The following is an 18,880-nucleotide window of genomic DNA, read 5'->3' on the forward strand; positions in this document are numbered from 1 at the left end:
ATCCGGAAGATAGTGAGCTTTTCATCCCCTCCGGTTTATGTTTTAAATGGAGCCTGGCAGAGGGGGTCGCCTGGAGCGCCCTCGGGGGTCGTTCTGCCTCTGAGCTGTAGGACGGGGCGGGCTTCCCCTCCGAAGCGAGGGTACAGCGCGATCACTTCCTTAGTGGCCCCCCAGCCCCCAACTCCGCCCCACGCCACCACCCAGAATGTAGAGAAAGAAACGGCCGGGTCCCCGCACGCCTCCTGTCGCCTCGTGCCCCGCGCGGTGTGGGCGGGGTCCCGGCTGCTGCAATGCAGGACGCGGCGGGGGTGCTCTGGGTTCCCGCCTGGTGTCTCCAAGGCGGTCCGGCAGCCCCTCGCGTTTCCGCTGGAAGATTTACAAAAAGGGTTTCTTGCGCTCGCATGTGCTGTCACCTTCCGGCTCGTGACAAAACTGAAAACTAAAATGGGTCCCAGGCCCTCCCCGCCAGCCTTCGTGGATGGGAAGGACCAGAAAGCGGGAACTCCGGGACGTAAGCGGCGCCGCGGCCCGGGCTCTGGGCTTCCTCTGCCCTGCAATGTGGAAATGGCTCTCCAGGAGGGGCCAGAGCCTGGGTCCACGACGCGGGCGCCCCGGGAGGACATTTAACATTGAAGAGCGGGAGGTGATGGAGAGTGCGCGACCCAGGCCCCAGGGGCACGTAGGGGCGCCTGTGCCCGGGATCAGGAGGGTGAGGCCTTCTTGGCCAGGTAGCCTTGTGAAATCTATCTGAAAGTCACAGATAACTAAGTGTCAAGTCGTCACAGATATTTAAGTATCCTGGATGAGATGGCTAGGGAAAACATGAAAACATCGTTACTGGTTACGTGCATGATGCATCCAAAACATTGTTACCTGCACAGTGGCAGCACTGATATTTGTGGGCTTTTGAACGTGTGGACTGGAGTGTTAAGAGTCCTTCAGTTATGACAGTAGTTTGATTTGAATGTTATTTTCTTGGCGAATAAAGGCTATACATTGAATGTACCCAGGAAACTAGGAAGGTGAACCCACACGAAGGACACAGGCCTGTGGGCTGTTCCGGGCACCATTAGGACGTTGTGGGGACTGAGCCATGGGCTTCCCGCTCAGCCCCCTGAGAGCCGTGACAGCATCTCTGTTCTGCCTCACACTGGACACACTAGTTTCATATTCTTGTTATGGTTCCGAGGCTACAAGCAGTTGGATTCTGAGAGTCACTCTCTGTCGTCCTCCTCCAGCTGCTTTCAAATGGGTCGTCTCTTTTTTTAGAACTGCTTTTTTAAGCAGTGATTTATGGGGTGAGTTGTAGTGCTGTCCTGAACTGCAGAGGGAGCGCATTGAGGAACCCGGGTTTTGATGCTGTGCACATCAACTGAGTCACCAGCCTAGGGCCCTGTCAGTCCTATTATTAAGCTCATTTCTTGCTCTTCTCATCGTTACTCGACGCCTTAAAAAAAAAACGCAAATTCTTGCTTGCGGTCACTGGCTTAGTTTGGCAAATGGGTGTTTACCCTGGAAAGAGGGGCATTTTGTCCTCTGGACCGTCTAAGGCGCCCTTTGGTGACGTGGTCGGTTTCTGACCACTCTATTCTGTGGGCGTCCTTCCTGCTTCCACCATCCCTTTCCGAACGCCTCCGCCTCCACGACTTTAATTTTCCTTCTGTGTGTGTGTCACGCAGAGGTTATGACTATTGTGCCAGTGCCCTGTTTTTTTGTTTGTTTGTTTTTTCTGCTGAGGGCCCAAAACTTGTTACATCTCAAAAGAAGCAATTGCATCCATTTGTTCGCCATGATCACAAACAGTGCCCTCTAAGGGAGACTAATTTGTTAACCCGTCTGTTGTGGGTAGAAAGACAGCGGTGGCCGTGGAACGAGGGCTCTGCCTCTTCGGAGCCTGCACAACCGTCCTGCTTTCTTTCTTCAATATCCAGTAGGGGGGTTAATTTTAATAAGCCCTTGAAACCAACAAAGCAGGAAAGTGCAAAGACATTGAGTTGTGAGATTTAAAATTACAACCAGCAGCCTCTCATTCTTCCTTCACTGGGGGTTGCTGCTTCGTTTTGGGGCTGCAGGGTATGTTTGGCAGCGACATCGGCCCTTTGTGCTGTGCGACTCATGAATTGAGATAGTTCTTTACTAAGTGCTTTGTGCAGTAGGTATGAAAATGGGGAAAGAGGGAGCACTGTCCGGGGTGGAGAGGCGTGGAGAGACGCTGTGATACACAGCGGGTCCTTTTCTTCTGGGGTCCTGGTTTTAAATCTTTTTTTTTTTTTTTCTAGAAGCTTGAAAGATCGTTTTTGTGTCTCCATTAAAAGATTGAAGACTGTGGGCCAGACCTAAACTAATTCCACTGGCATCAGAGAGAAGGATTCTTTACATATTTATCTATAGACATACTTGATTTTTTTTTTTTTTTGGCTGAATTATCATCTGGTTATTCAAATCATTAGAGGAGTAATATTAAAAATTAAAAAATAAAAAATGTATCTGTAAACCTATCCGTCTTCCATTCCATTTGTCTCTGTGTAATTTTAGAACCTTGAGCCATGATGTACATAGAGTTTATATTCTTTTAATATCTTGCTACTTCATTGTTTTAATGTTTAATCTTTGGGTTGGTGTATCACAGGTGACTTGACCATTTCTTACAGGTGTTTGGGTTAGTTTGTTTTTTTCCTTTAACTCTAATGCAAATTTGAGAGTTTGGCTGGTAGTTTTAGCAAGATTTAAGGCAGAGCCTCAGTTAGGGCCGTGGATTGATCTATGGTCCCTAGTTTGAGGAGGGAGGTGGCAATCTGCCCTTTCTTCTTAAATGGATATGTTAAATCACAACGGGCATTTACTTGATTTTGAGCACTTGGGACTCCCCTGGGGTTCACTGGTATTGCAAGATCAGGACTGGGGATCTCCTGCTGGAGAGGCCCCCAGCGTGCCCAGCGCAGGGTCCTGAGCACGTTTCTGCAGGACAGAAGCCCTGCACTTTGTCCAAATTCCAGCAGCCCTCACTCTGGGAAGAACTGGCTGCTCCAGGAATGAGGTCTATGCTCTGAAGCCCACAGTCAGCAGACCAGCAAAGGTCAGCACAGACGACCTTACAAGAATCATTCATTTAACAAGCATTCATGGAATACACACTCCGTGCAGTTGGAACTTAGAGTGGAAGGCCATCAGCTCACTGTTGTCTGAGCAGAGCTTGGTCTCTGGGTCCCTGTTGAACTTAGAGTGGAAGGCCATCAGCTCACTGTTGTCTGAGCAGAGCTTAGTCTCTGGCTCCCTGTTGTAGTCTCCGCTCCTAGGAGGTGCACGGTGAGTGTTGGGGCACCCTCCACAGGCACGGTTGCCACACAAGGACCCCTCCCAAGGGCGTCAGCCCTGGGCCCTGAGCTCTGAAGAGGAGGAAGGCATTCCTAGGGCCGACTTCCCTTCTGGGTACTGAGCTCTGCTCAGAGAGAAACTCTTCCACATTCACTGCAGTAAAGTTCATAAAACAAAGAACACTTTAGAGACTGGGACCTGCATGCCCCAGAATTTCCATGGCCACAGATGGTGGCTGCACCATGCGACTAGAGTCTGCATTCCCCAGAATTTCTGTGGCTGCAGGTGGTGTCTGCACCATGCAACTGGTGTCTATGTTCCCTGGAATTTCCGTGGCCATAGGTGGTGGCTGTACCATGTGAATGAGGGTCTGTGTTCCCTGGAATTTCCATGGTCATAGATGGTGGCTGTACCATGTGTCTGAGGGTCTGCGGTCCCTGGAATTTCTGTGGTCGCAGATGGTGGCTGTACCATGCAACTGGGGCCTGCATTCCCTGGAAATTCCGTGGCCACAGGCGGTGGCTGCACCATGCTCAGGTCCTGTCTCAGGAGTTGGTGCCATTCTCCCTGTTACTCCCTCACCTGACACAGAGCGGCAGTTCCTGGCCTTATCACTCCCAGGAAACACACAGGCATCTGTTTTGGATCCTTGTTTTATTTCCCCATCATCTTTGTCATCAAAGGGAAATTCACATCCCTATGAAGCTGAAAATGGTGTGGGGCCCCCTGGTGGTCTTTGCAAGGCATTATCAGCAGGTAAACTAGACCTTATGGGCCAGTGTACCTGAAATGAAAACAGAAAGGTAAGTCGTGTCAGTAAGCTTTACTGGGAGATTCAGGGTCTTTGTCAGTGACAGAATCATCCAAAGTAAGTTGTTTGTTCACTGCAGATCGACACGGTTAGCTGTGTCGGGATTAAACTTACCCAGTGTCGACAGAGTGTAGCTTAATCCTCACAGAAGGGTGTCAAGTACGTTGAAGAACAGCTGCGGAGCCTGCTATTGTCGGGAGAGGAGCAGGTGTGGCTCTCGCTTAGCCCAGTGCTGAAGGAGGCCGGGCTCACGTCAGGCCGTTCGTGTGAGCGAGCTGGATTTTTAGCATGCTGGGACGATAAAGCATAAACATCTATTTTTAACTTGTGGGTGACCATCTTCTGTGCTGCTTGAGTCTCTGTGGACCTTTCTCTGTTTCCTTCCTGAGGAGTCTGTGCCAGGGTCCCAAGCGTTCTCTGGGCTGTACCTCCACGCCTGCCCACTCGGGAGCCTCCTCTTGGTGGCTGTGGGACTGGGCTGGGTCCACACTGTCAGCATCGTCCGGGGTAAGCAAGCCCGTCCCTCTGCACCTCAGTGTCCCCAGCTGTTGAACAGGGCTAATCAACTGACCGTCAGGATTAATGGGGTTCAGATGCGCTCATCTCATAGCCCTGCTTGGTAAACAGCCACTTCCACTCTGTCCTCCAAAGTGCTACTCTAGACTTTTTCTTTACCTCCATTTAGCCAGGTGATTCGAGGTGACAGTGACTATCAAGAGGGACGTACAGAGGAAATCAGTGGAAGAGAGCTCGAGGAGCAGACATGGGCGCAGGGAACACAGTGCGGGGAGCACGGGTGCAGGGAGCATAGGCATGGGGAGGATAGATAGGTGTGGGAATCGTGGGTGTGGGGAGCACAGGTGTCAGGAGCACAGGGGTGGGGAGCACGGGTGCGGGGAGCATGGGTGCGGGGACCACGGGGACCGGGAGCACAGGGTATGGAGAGCATGTGTGTGCTTGCTCTGCTCTGACAGGTGGTGCCGAGCACGTACTCTGTGCTCAGATGGGTCAGAGCCTCAATGCCTCTTTTTTAAAAAGAAAGTCTTTCTTTTTTTAAAGATAGGACTTCCCTCTTCCTGGTGGCCCCTTTTAGTCGATACTCTTTTAAGCCTGCTTTTCCAGAGGAAAGCTAGGAAGGATAGCCTCTGTAGGTTCCAGTCTGGGCATATCTGGAAGAATGACCTGTTTTAGGGTTGAGTGTGGCGTATCTGGGGACATCTTTGAACCTCTGCTCAGAGTCCCAGAGCCACCTGTAGAGGCTCCCCAAATGTCTGCTGGGACTTCCCCTCTTCTCGGGGATGATGAAGAGCAGAACCTCACCCTGCCACGACCTCTGGGGTCCTCCTTCCTGGAGGGCAGTGCCTTGGCGGCCAGTGTGTGTAGGAGGCTGGGCTGGCACCTTCTGGCTATGCTCTGCAGCGGGGGCTCGTGACATGGGACATTCTTGTGCTCTGCATCGGGACTGGTGATGTGGGGCATCGTCGTGCACTGTGGACCACATGGGGTGCACAAGAGCCAGACAACTCCTGGAATTCGGAGCCTGGCTCTGTCTCAGGTCACCCACATGTCTGTGGCACTTCTGGGGGATTGTGGGGACCGTACGAGTGTGTGCCCCACCCTCACTGGCTGGACACCTGTGCCAGGCTGGAGCTTTATGTGTCACCATCCCCTGTTTCGAGTTGTGTGAATATTTATTTTCATTATCTACTCTCATAAGCTTTCCTTTTTTAAAAAAAATTCAGAGACAGACTTTGAAGTCCCCTGACCCCACCCTCTGTGGACCTAATGGTATTGCAGAAATTATGGCTTTAATTATGTGTAATCACTGGGGTTACTTTAAAAGTCATGTAAAGGAACAAGGGGGAGTGGCCATTTCAAGCGGTACATCGTGCTGGATTCTTAGGTGAACATTATCAGGCTTTCAACACATTTTCTCTTTTTATTGACTTTGGAGAATATAACGGATGCTCAGAAGCTGTTGGAGTTTAGTAACAGGAAGTCATCCTTAAGGAACTATTTAAGCAAGGGGACAGTTGGAGTAAATGGAACTTATGAACACACACTTATTCCAAATCAGAGAAATAAAAGCATCCACTGTGCTGGGGTTGAAACTTGGTTGCTAGTGTGTCTTTCCTGCCCACAGTGACTGTGGCAGTGCTGTGGGCAGGAAATTCTGGAAAGAAGACTTGGTGCCAGCGGTAGTTTTTGTGACGATTCATTTGCTTTCAACTCAAGTGACTATAGTCTTACTTGCAAATGGCTAGGTCTCCACCAATGGACCACGACTTTGACATAGGACAAATGAGAAATGGCCCTTGGGTTTTTAACAACTATTATTTTTAATGGACACGTTATGGTACATATCCATGGGATACAGTGTGATATTTCAATACATGTTTATCATGTGTAATTAGCAAATGAGGGTAATTAGCATGTCCATCTTCTCAGACATTTGTGATTTCTGAATGCTGGGAATATTTAAAATCCTCTCTTCGAGCTGCTTGAAAATATACAATAAATTATAAACTATAGTCACCCTACAAGGCTATAGCACACTAAACCTCATTTTTACTATCTAGATGTAGTTTTGGATCCATTAGCCAACCTCTCCCTTTCTGCCCTCCCGCCGCCCTTTCCTGTCTCTAGATTCCAGTGTTCTACCTTCAGAGGGTAGAATATCATTTTCCTCATAGAGATCTTTAACCCTCTTGGTTAGACTTCTTCTGAGGTATTTTTAGTTTTATTTGATATTTTTGTAGCTAAATTGGATTGCTTTCTTGATTTCTTTTTCCACTGGCTCATTGTTAGTCTGTAGAAATGCTACTGATTTTTATATGTTTATTTTGTATTCTGTAACTTTACTGAATTTGTTTATCGGTTCAAAGGTATTTTTGCTGGAGTCTTTTTTTTTTTTAATATATAAGAGCATATTGTCTGAAAACAGACAATTAGAGTTCCTCCTTTCCACTTTGGGTGCCCTTGATTTCTTTCTCTTGCCTAACTGCTCTTGACTAGGACGTTCAGTGCTGTGTTGGATAGGAGTGGCACAAGAGGGCGCCCTTGTCTTGTCACAGATGTCAGAGAAAAAGCTCTTAGTGTTTCCCCATTCACCATTATGTTAGCTGTGGGTTTGTCACATATAGCCTTTATTGTGTTGAGGTATGTTTCCTTCGGTGCCTAGTTTGTTGAGACTTTTTATCATGAAGCAGCGTTGAATTTTACCAAAAGCTTTTTCTGTATCTATAGAAATGATATGGTTTTGTCCTTAATTCTGTTGATGTGATGTAGTGTGTCTATTGATTGTGTTTATTGAGCAATCCTTGCATCCTGGGGTAAACCCACTTGATCATGGTGTATAATCTTTTGATTTCCTGTTGGATTCAGTTTGTTAGTATTTTGTTGAGGATTTTTGCATCTGTGTTCATCAGGGGTAGTGACGTATAGTTTTCTCTTTTTATTGTGTCCTTGTCTTATTTTGGTATCAGGGTAATGCTGACCTTGAAGAATGAACTTGGCAGAATTCCCTTCTCTTCAATATTTTTGGAATAGTTTGAGAAGAATTGAAATAAAAATGTATGGAATTCAGCTGTGAAGCCACCTAGTTCTGGGATTTTCTTTGTTGGGAGACTTTTTATTATTACATAGTCATACATGTTACTCATTATTGTTCTGTTTAGGATTTCCGTTTCTTCTTGGTTCCATCTTGGTAAGTTGTACATGTCCAGGAGTTGATCCATTTCCTTTAGGTTTTCCAATCTGTTGACATACAGTTGTTAAAAATAGTCTCTAATGATCCATTGTATTTCTGTGGTACCAACTGTAATTCTCCTTTTCTGTTTCTAATTTTATTTATTTGGAATTTCTTTTTTTTCTTAGTGTAGCTAATGGTTTGACTATTTTGTTTATCTTTTCAAAAAACCAACATTTTTTTCTTCATCTTTCATATTTGTTAGTTTCAATATGATTTACTTCCTCTTTGATCTTTATTATTTCTTTTCTTCTAGCACTTTTGGATTTGATTTGTTGTTCCTCTTCTAGCTCATTGCAGTTCATTGTTAGGTTGTTTATTTTAAATCTGTTTTTTAAATGTAGCAGTTTATTGTTATAAACTTTCCTCTTAATACTGCTTTTGCTGTATACCATAGGCGTTGATATGTTGTGTTTCTGTTTTCAATTATTTCAAGAAGTTTTTTAATTTCCTTCTTAATTTCTTCATTGACCCATTGGCTATTCAAGGGCACGTTGTTTAATTTCTATGTATTTATACAGTTTTGAAAGTTCTCCTTGTTGTTGATTTGTTTTCTGTTTGTTTGTTTGTTTATTAAACTTTATGTTCTAGGGTACATGTGCACAATGTGCAGGTTTGCTACATATGTATACATGTTCCAAGTTGGCGTGCTGCACCCATTAACTCGTCATTTACATTAGGTATATCTCGTAATGCTATCCTTTCCCCCTCCCTTCACACAACAGGCCCCGGTGTGTGATGTTCCCCTTCCTGTGCCCAAGTCATCTCACTACTCATTTCCCACCTATGAGTGAAAACATGCGGTGTTTGGTTTTCTGTCCTTGTGATAGTTTGCTGAGAATGATGGTTTCCAGCTGCATCCATGTCCCTACAAAGGACATGAACTCATCCTTTTTTATGGCTGTATAGTATGCCATGGTGTATATGTGCCACATTTTCTTAATCCAGTCTGTCATTGATGGACATTTGGGTTGGTTCCAAGTCTTTGCTATTGTGAATAGTGCCGCAATAAACATACGTGTGCATGTGTCTTTATAGCAGCATGATTTATAATCCTTTGGGTATATACCCAAAAATAGGATTGCTGGGTCAAATGGTATTTCTAGTTCTAGATCCTTGAGGAATCGCCACACTGTCTTCCACAATGGTTGAACTAGTTAACAGTCCCACCAACAGTGTAAATGTGTTCCTATTTCTCCACATCCTCTCCAGCACCTGTTGTTTCCTGACTTTTTAATGATCGCCATTCTAACTGGTGTGAGATGGTATCTCATTGTGGTTTTGATTTGCATTTCTCTGATGGCGAGTGATTATGAGCATTTTTTCATGTGTCTATTGGCTGCATAAATGTCTTCTTTTGAGAAGTACTGTTCCTTGTTGTTGATATATAGCTTTATTCTGTTACAGTCTGAGAATATCCTGGATGTTATTTCAATTTTAAAAAAATGTATTGAGACTTCTTTTGTAGCCTAGCATGTGGTTGATTCTAGAGAATGTTCCATGTGCTGAGGAGAAGAATGTGCATTTTGTATCTGTTGGATGAAATGTTCTGTAAATGTCTGTTAGGTCCATTTGGTCTACACTGTACTTTCAACGTGATATTTTGTTGTTATTTTCTGTCTAGATGATCTCCAGTGCTGACAGTGGGGTTTTGAAGCCCCTACTATTGTTGTGTTGGTCTCTCCCTCTCACTCTCTCTCTCTCTATATATATGTGTGTGTGTGTGTTTGTGTGTGTGTGTATATATATATGTTTGTATATATATTTGAGACCGAGTTTTGCTCTTGTTGCCTAGGCTGGAGTGCAGAGGTGCAATCTCAATTCATTGCAACCTCCACCTCCCGAGTTCAAGTGATTCTCCTGCCTCAGCCTCCCAAGTAGCTGGGATTACAGGCATGTGCCACAATGCTGGGCTCATTTTTTGTATTAGTAGAGACAGGGTTTCACCATGTTGGCCAGGCTGGTCTTGAACTGCTGACCTCAGGTGATCCACCTGCCTCCACCCCCCAAAGTGCTGGGATTACAGGCGTGCGGCACCACGCCAGACCTCTCTCTCTATTTAGATCTACTAATATTTGCTTTATATATCTGGGTGCTTTTTTGTTGGGTGCACATATACTCGTAATTGTTATATCCTCTTGCTGTGTTGATCTCTTTATTACATAATTAACTTTTTGTCTCCTTTTTACAGTTTTTGACTTAAATTGTGATTGGTCTGAAATAAATATAGCTACTCTTGCTCACTTTTGAGTCTGTGTACTCTGTGTAGGGTGAAATGTGGAGCAGTCTGTGGACTCTGTAGGGTGAAATGTGGAGCAGTCTGTGGACTCTGTAGGGTGAAATGTGGAGCAGTCTGTGGACTCTGTGTAGGGTGAAATGTGGGGAAGTCTGTGTACTCTGTAGGGTGAAATGTGGGGCAGTCTCTGTACTCTGTGTAGGGTGAAATGTGGGGCAGTCTGTAGACTCTGTGTAGGGTGAAATGTGGGGCAGTCTGTGGACTCTGTAGGGTGAAATGTGGGGCAGTATGTGGACTCTGTAGGGTGAAATGTGGAGCAGTCTGTGGACTCTCTGTAGGGTGAAATGTGAAGCAGTCTGTTGACTCTGTGTAGGGTTAAATGTGGAGAAGTCTGTGGACTCTCTGTAGGGTGAAATGTGGAGGAGTCGGTGGACTCTGTGTAGGGTGAAATGTGGAGAAGTCTGTGGACTCTGTGTAGGGTGAAATGTGGAGCAGTCTGTGGACTCTGTAGGGTGAAATGTGGAGCAGTCTGTAAACTCTCTGTAGGGTGAAATGTGAAGCAGTCTGTGGACTCTGTAGGGTGAAATGTGGAGAAGTCGGTGGACTCTGTAGGGTGAAATGTGGAGCAGTCTGTGGACTCTGTAGGGTGAAATGTGAAGCAGTGTGTGGACTCTGTGTAGGGTGAAATGTGGGGCAGTGTGTGGACTCTGTGTAGGGTGAAATGTGGGGCAGTTTGTGGACTCTGTGTAGGGTGAAATGTGGAGCAGTCTGTGGACTCTGTGTAGGGTGAAATGTGGGGCAGTCTGTGGACTCTGTAGGGTGAAATGTGTAGCAGTCTGTGGACTCTGTGTAGGGTGAAATGTGGAGAAGTCTGTGGACTCTGTGTAGGGTGAAATGTGGAGCAGTCTGTGGACTCTGTAGGGTGAAATGTGGGGCAGTCTGTGGACTCTGTGTAGGGTGAAATTTGGAGCAGTCTGTGGACTCTGTTTAGGGTGAAATGTGGAGCAGTCTGTGGACTCTGTAGGGTGAAATGTGGAGAAGTCTGTAGACTCTCTGTAGGGTGAAATGTGAAGCAGTCTGTGGACTCTGTTTAGGGTGAAATGTGGAGCAGTTTGTGGACTCTGTAGGGTGAAATGTGAAGCAGTCTGTGGACTCTTTGTAGGGTGAAATGTGGAGCAGTCTGTGGACCCTGTAGGGTGAAATGTTGAGCAGTCTGTGGACTCTGTAGGGTGAAATGTGAAGCAGTCTGTGGACTCTGTGTAGGGTGAAATGAGGTGTTTTATGGAAATAGTTGTCTCCTGCCTGGCACATGGCAGAGCCTCCGTGGATCTTGCCGTGAGGACCCCTCTGATAACTTCTCTACAGTGCCCTCCACACTATAAATCCCACACATTGTGGGAAGTCCGGGCCTTTTCAAAGGCTGGGTTTCATTTTAACAAAATTGGAATGCCCTGCTTATTTGGAATGGCCAGATCATCCTGCACTTTTGACTTCACCTGTCCAGCTGGGTACACCTCCCTGCGTGCTGCCAAGGTTTACGGCGGAATTCCCTGACGCCACTACCCTCACTGCCTGCACCTGAATCTGCTGTGGGGTCATTTCCTTATTGGACTTGTCTGGGGACCTCCTGAGGGGTGGATGGGTCAGGACTGGGTTATCTGGGGAAGGTGTTCACGGCATTCCTGTTTGCAGTCTGTGTCCCTGTGGGAAGAGATGCTTTTAGCACATCCGTTAATGCAGACGTGATTAACACAGGGTGTCTCTCCCAGGTAAGAGTTGGTGCGTCTCTGCTGAGCTTCTTCTGACTTCATCCTTTGTCAAGTCTGTTACAAAGAGAACTTTGGTTTCCCAAGGTTTAAGAATTAATGTCAAAGAGCAATTTAGTGTTCTTTTTGAGTCAGCAGCCTTGCAGTGGATGATTCGTAAGTCCTTGGTGGTTAGGGCCACAGCACAATTGGTGGGCCGTCTGTTCCCCACCCTGGTGGATACTTTCCCACCCAAAGAAGTGTATTCTGTTAACATGTCTCAATTAGAATATTTTAGTAGGAGACAGAGTTATGGCTCTTGTTTTAATTTGTAATAGATGATTACTGTAGCAGGGTCAAGGTTGAGACTTGCAGTGTAGCTCATGGAAAACATTGATTAGAAACACCCAAAATATATCACCAGCTTTGTTGCTGCAGCTGCAAGGGACTAGGAATGCATATGTATTTTTTTCTTTTGTTATTATTTATCATTTTTATTTTTGAGACAGAGTCTTGCTCTGTCACCCAGGCTGGATTGCAGTGGCATAATCTCAGCTCACTGTAACCTCTGCTTCCAGGGTTCAAGAGAATCTTGTGTCTCAGCCTCCCGAGTAGCTGGGATTGCAGGTGCCTGCCACCATGCCCAGCTAATGTTTGTATTTTTAGTAGAGACAGGGGTCTCACCGTGTTGGCCATGCTGGTCCTGAACTCCTGACCTCAAGTGATCTGCCAACCTTGGCCTCCCAAAGTGCTGGCATTACACACATAAGCCACCGTGCCTGGCCTGTTTTTGTTTTTTTGTGATGGAGTCTTGCTCTGTCGTCCAGATTGAAGTGCAGTGTCATGATCTTGGCTCACTGCAACCTCCACTCACTGCAACCTCTGCCTTTCAGTTCGAGCAATTCTCTTGCCTCATCCCTCCTAGTAGCTGGGATGACAGGCATGTGCCACCATGCCTGGCTGATTTTTGTATTTTTAGTAGAGACAGGATTTTGCCATGTTGGTCGGCTGGTCTTAAACTGTTGGCCCCATGTGATCCGCCCGCCTTGGCCTCCCAAAGTGCTGAGATTACAGGCATGGGCCACTGCACCCGGCCCTGTGTTTGACTCTTAAATCTTCTTTTTCTTTTTACTATTTCTCTTTCTGGACGGCCACTCAGTGGATATGGAGGAAGAGTTCACAGGTGTCCGTATTACATTTCTTTCTGAAATTAGCCTCCCTTGAACACTGCTATAGGGTACAGACGCATGAAGGGCTGAAAGGGTGGTTGCGTCCCAGTAAGTGTGAGCGTGGAGCTGGTCTGTGAGACTCCGGTGCTGGTGAAGGCACCCGTATGAGATGGGCTGGGATGGGGGTGTGCAGAGCCCTGACCGTGGCACACACCCTTCAGCTTTGATGTTTCAGACCATTGCTCTGGTCATCAGTGAGCAGAAGGTCTAACAGCAGTGATATTTATCACTAGCTCTGTTGGCCAGTGTGTTAGGAGGGTGAACGTGTTTGACTTAAGCTGTTTGACGGGTTTGCATTTAAATAGACAACTGGTGACCTGGTGCCTGGACGCTTGCTCTGTGACCTGCCCTACGTGGCTTCTCCCTCTGGTATGCATTAGATGAGATGGGCGTGTTTAGGGTGGTGTGGCCCTAGACTGGAATGCATTAGAAGTGCAAACCCTGCCTCACCCCAGATCTGCCCCATCCCAGTGTGACTTTTGGAGGTGGAGGCCCAGCATCCTTCACCTGCCCTCCAGGTGGGCCTGAGGATGCTGAGGTTTCAGAGCGCTGCTTTGCTGGCACTCCAGCAAGTCCTGCTTAAAGAGGCCAGGATCGGAAATGGCAGGTTACCAAACTGTATAGCAGAAAAATAGAAACGTTTCCTTAGAATGGGTGTAGGAAGAAAAATGATTTCCTTCACCCTATCTGGAAAAGATTTCAAATGAGCAGGCACTATTTGGAATTATTAGTGGTCTCCTGTATTTCTTATCTTTTTTTTTTTTTTTGATACAGGGTCTCACCCTGATGCCCAGGCTAGAGTGCAGTGGTGCAATCTTGGCTCCCTGCAACCTCCGCCTCCTGGACTCAGGTAATCCTCTCACCTCAGCCCCCTGAGTATCTGGGACTACAGGTCCGATACCATATCAGGCTAATTTTTGTTTTTTTTGTTTTTTTTTTGTAGAGATGGGGTCTTGCTATGTTGCCCAGGCTGGTCTCAAATTCAAGCATTTCTCCTCCCTCAGTCTCCCAAAATGCTTCTGAATCCCTGACCCAACAAGGAAGGACAAGAGGTGTGAGCCACACTCCCGGCCTCCTGTCTTTCTTTGTTGGAGCAAGGATGTAGAAGCACTTGCCGCAGCTCACTTGAGTATATCTCATTTTGGTTTTTTTTTCTCACGGGTAACCTGGCAGTGCTGTGCACCAGTGCTGCTGGCCAGCTGTTTTTTCGATGGACTGGCAGAAAATCAAACTGAGACCCGGGTTCCTTTCTCCCTGGGTACTGACCAGGTGGGAGAGGAAGGACGTTATCTGAATATCATCTTCATGAGGGCTGGTGGGGAAATGTCAACTTTAAGGTGCCTGGGACCTACGGCATGGAACCCAGAATGCAGCAGAATGTAGGGGATGTAGCCTTGGGAGCAGAGACGTGCGGGCCAGTGCTCTCATTCCTGGCGGGTTCTGAGTGCAAGAAAAGGTAAGTGAACCAGCCGAGGTCACGGAGCAATCTCCCAAGACCTGCCTGGATGTATGGCTGGCGTCCGTGCTGGCCCCAAAACTGCCCATTTGGGGATTTCTTGCAGTTTTAGACCAACCTAGGGGTCCGGAGAGAGTCCAAACCATGACCTCAAAGAACGAGGTGTTGCCTTGAGATCCTCCAAGGTGAGGGTAGAAATTTTTTGTTGTTGTTGTTGCAATTAGCAATAATTTGTTGTGAATGATCTTGGACCTATTTTCCACTTCTTTGTATAGGAAGAGAGACAGAATGAAAAGTCTCAATGTGCCAGATGCCATGTAATGAAGTCGTGGGGTTAACATTGTTGATTATTACGTAACATCACGTTAATTGGAACATATTCACACGTGTCCACAGTGTGTGTGTGTCCAGTCCGGTGAGCACGTTGGGTTGGGGTCGCTGCTGGTTCATGCAGCCCCTCTGGGTGGTGCTTTCTCTGTGACTTGCCCAACACCGTTGCTGCTGCCTCTGTTGGAGTTCAGCCTTGACCAGCCTTGCTGCCACCAGGTTCTCGGGGCCTGTGCACCCTCTTCCCTGCGCGCACCCTCTACCCCGCGTGCACCTTCTTCCTGGGGCACACCCTCGTCTCCGTGAGCACCCTCGTCCTCCTTCCTGTCCACCTGGGGTCTGCTGTTTGTTTCTACTCAGCCCATGCCCGCCTCTGGCTGTGAGCTCAGTTTATTGAGGTGCGGTGACATACCAACAGAGGGGAGCAGTGTCCCAGCTTGTTAGGGCAGGAGGGAGCCTTGGGGATCTCTTCCCCAGCTCTGGCAACCCACCCTTCACTATGTAGTGCTGGGGAGAAAAGTGAGTTATAAAGGTAAGACCGCCGTGATTTCCTGAGTCTTAATTACCTAACACTGGGTCATCTGCCGTGTCGCCTCATCGAAGGGCACCTCTAGAGACAAAGCAAAGCCTCTGGTGGCCGTGGGCGGGGTGGCCATCCCTGTCTGTGGGTTCTGCAGAACCTACCCGGAGCCCCTCCAGTTGTGGGGATGTTCAGGCACTTGCCGCCTGTGGGAGGTGTGCGTTAGCCGCGTGGTAGGTGCGGACGCCTGGAGGGACAGGCACAGGCCCACAGGCGTGGTGAGTGTGGGAGATGTAGCCGCGTGGGGACGTGTGGAAGGACAGGCACAGGACCACAGGCGTGGCGGGTGTGGGAGAAAGTGCACAGAGTGCCCAGCAGATGCCATGTGGTCAGCGGAAGCCGTGATCACAGGCCAGGCTCGGGAGACACATTTGGAAATACACTTTAAGCAACATCAATGGCTAATGCTGCGATTTGGTTTCCTCCCGTGGTCCAAAACACATTCTAGAGATGCCGCTGCTTTGTGTGTACCTGAGACAAGGGTCTAATTGTATTAGGGCCTTGATGTAATCTGTAAGACAGGTACAAAGTGCCTATTTCAAAGAGGCACTGAACAAGAAAGCGTGCTCTATTCGGTGCAATGAGAATGCTTCATTGTCATAAGCAAAGTAAAATGCCTCCAAGGCGAGCTTGCCATGTGTTTAATGACCTTGGACACGAGCCTCCGAAACCTACCAGAAAGTGCTTCCAGCGTGGCTTCATGCAGTGGTTTCATGCAGTGGCTTCAGTGGAGAATGTGCATATGTGGCTGATACTGAGAGCTGGGCAGCACCCTCCTGACCTGACGAGTGCCCGTGTGTGGACCGTGAGCCGGGCGACACCCTCCCGACCTGACGCATCCCCAGGTGTGGACCATGAGCCGGGCATCCTGACCTGAAAGGTCCCCATGTGTGGACCATGAGCCGGGCAGCACCCTCTTGACCTGACGGGTCTCCTTGTGCCCATTGTGGGACCTCCGTCAGTCAAACAGGTGACACGCGTCACACTGAATGCAGGGAGGAGGGTCCAGGATTGCATGCAGGCTCCGTGTCTCATCCTGCTGAGGCCTTCTGGGAAGCCAGGAGGGCAGTGGGGTCTTTTACGTGTTTCCTCCTGGTGGCTGTGAATTTGTAGCAATGGCTTTTTGCAAAAGGGCCCGGAGGCGGAATCAGAGCCTGTCTTGGAAAGGATGACGTCTTCACGGGCACCTCTTTCGGCCACTCCAGTGCTCCTGTGATTTTCAATAGGTGCACCCTGCAGACTTCAGCCTGTTGGTGTCTTGGGGGAGTAGATACCAGGATGGCTCCAATGTCTGCAAACCTGAAACAGGAATTTCTCTGCATTAAGTTGGTCACCAAAGTGGGAGGTAAGGGGAGAGGGGAAGGAACTTCTTGGCCTCATCAGCCCTTTTCTTGAAACTCACAGTCAAACTTTGTCAAGTTCTAGATGATGGTGCTTCAGGCGATGCATTTCTGTATGTTATGTCTTGTTTTCTGAGTATAGTGCTTCGAGAATTTAAATATTAAGGTGAAATTGCCATGCACAGTTGAATTGGCACCGTAATTTGACTCTCTGTAAAGCCTTTTGGTTTCCTGTTAGAGTGACTTGCTGTTTTTTGAGTGAACTGAAACAAACTCTGCTGTCAGCACGAAGGAGCCACTGTCTCGTTAGGACGTCCAGTTAAATAGAATTCTCCTAAATGGAGCGTGTTCTTTTCATACATTTTAAAAATTCATTGATTCATCAAACACATATTGAGTACTTATCACCCTGGCCGCTAGTCACTGTTCATGTATATATTTTTGAGGAATTACTTCCACCTAACTCTGAAATAACATTGCATTTAGAATTTAGCACGCAGGTGATGAAGCATGAACTTTTCTCAGGAGTCTTGTTTTCATTTTTACTTGAGAACATGTTCTCAGACTCGGTGCCCAGCGGACATTCCCGTGCATTGCCCGAGGCACACACCTGGCGGGGCTGTGTCTCTGGGGCTTTAGAGCAGGAAGGAAGCGCTGCCAGGTGTCTGGCCCTTCCATGGTTCCCTGGGGGAAGGATTAGGCCTTGGGCAGGAGTCTTGGCCTGTCTTACTGGATTCGCTGGTGTCATTCAGTCAGCTCTGCCTTGGTGTGAAGCCCTGGCCTGACTTTGACCTCTGAGTGGCAGAGGAGAGGATGGCGATTTAGAATCAGTCATGCAGACCGGGGCACCCAGCAGGTCTCGGATGAAAAGTGGTGGCAACGGATCACTTCCCCTTTTGGGAGAACTGTGTGGATTGAATCAGACCTCTTTCTTTTGATTTTATCTTGAGACTTTGTAGAAGCAAAAATGCCTTTAAAAAAAATTAAATGGTGGGCTTTTGTCATGTTTGTGTCTCCCCAAGATTCACAAGTTGGAATCCTCACCCGCGAGGAGATAGTTCTAGGAGGGGGAGCTTTGGGCAGTGAGGAGGTCGTGAGGGTCTCATAAATGGGATTTGTGCCCTCAAAAAAGGGACTACAGAGAGCTCCCTCGCTCCTTCCATGGTGTGCGGACCCAGTGAGAAGGCGCCATCTATGAACCAGGAAGCCTTCACCAGGCAAACCTGTCAGGCCTTGACTATGGACTTCCCAGCCTGAGACAGACTGAGAGCTGTGAGAAATGAACTTGTGTCGTTCGCCAGCTCCTGCTCAGCCTGTGGTGTGTTGTGAGAGCAGCCTGGGTGAACGAAGGCAGGTCGTGAATTTTCTGTCGTACTTTCTGGCTTCAGATACTTGCTAGGGAGATGTCACCATCTTACCCAGGTGGGACTGTCTGGAATCAGATGTTCCGTTATGATTTGACCTTGTTCTTGCCCCACGCCTGTGCCGTTCACACCTCCAGGTGTCTTGGCTACCCGCGGCCCCTCCAGACGTGTCTGATTCGGGGTGCGGTGCTGGTCGCGGCCGCGCCGTGAGTGACCAGGAGTAGGAGCTCGCGCCCCTCGTGAACCAGCAGCCTCACTCGGAAGCTGCCGAGAAGCGTTTGACAGAAGGTGATCGCGCTCGAGACTGAAACTTCCTGTTTACAGGGAATGGAGGTGCATAGTAGGGAATTTAATGATGGCCGTAGAAACAGATGCCTCTGGGGCAGGGGATATTCTGCAGGACAATGGCCCCGGACTCTCGAAAAGTGAAGATCACAAATAAAAGGGGTGCGAGGCTGTCCCTGACGAAGACGGGGAAGGAGAGTCACTCGGCGCAGTGTGTGGCCCGGATAGAAAAGACGTTTTCGGGACGATTGTGCTACCTGAACATAACCTGGACAGCGATGCTCTGCAATCGTTCTTGTCTGCCGATGATGGTACTGCCGCTGCAGAGGGGCCCTTATTCCTAGTGTGTGCCTGAGGACTCGGGAGGCTCTCACCTTCAAGTGGCTCCAGAGGAGAAACAAATCTGTCTGTCTGTCTGATCTACAGAGAGATTGAGAAAGCAAA

The 18,880-nt window shown here is 48.0% G+C and overlaps 1 long non-coding RNA gene and 1 pseudogene across 2 annotated transcripts in view; both read left to right on the plus strand.

Moving 5' to 3' along the window:
- LOC117094233 overlaps positions 1 to 627 on the plus strand; it is a 30,955-nt pseudogene extending 30,328 nt beyond the window's left edge.
- LOC117095269 overlaps positions 1 to 18,880 on the plus strand; it is a 247,749-nt gene that overhangs the window by 141,292 nt on the left and 87,577 nt on the right. The window lies entirely within an intron of this gene.

This window comes from Trachypithecus francoisi, unplaced genomic scaffold (genome assembly GCF_009764315.1).
Source record: "Trachypithecus francoisi isolate TF-2019V2 unplaced genomic scaffold, Tfra_2.0 Lachesis_group13, whole genome shotgun sequence".
In the NCBI taxonomy this organism is placed as follows: Eukaryota; Metazoa; Chordata; class Mammalia; order Primates; family Cercopithecidae; genus Trachypithecus; species Trachypithecus francoisi.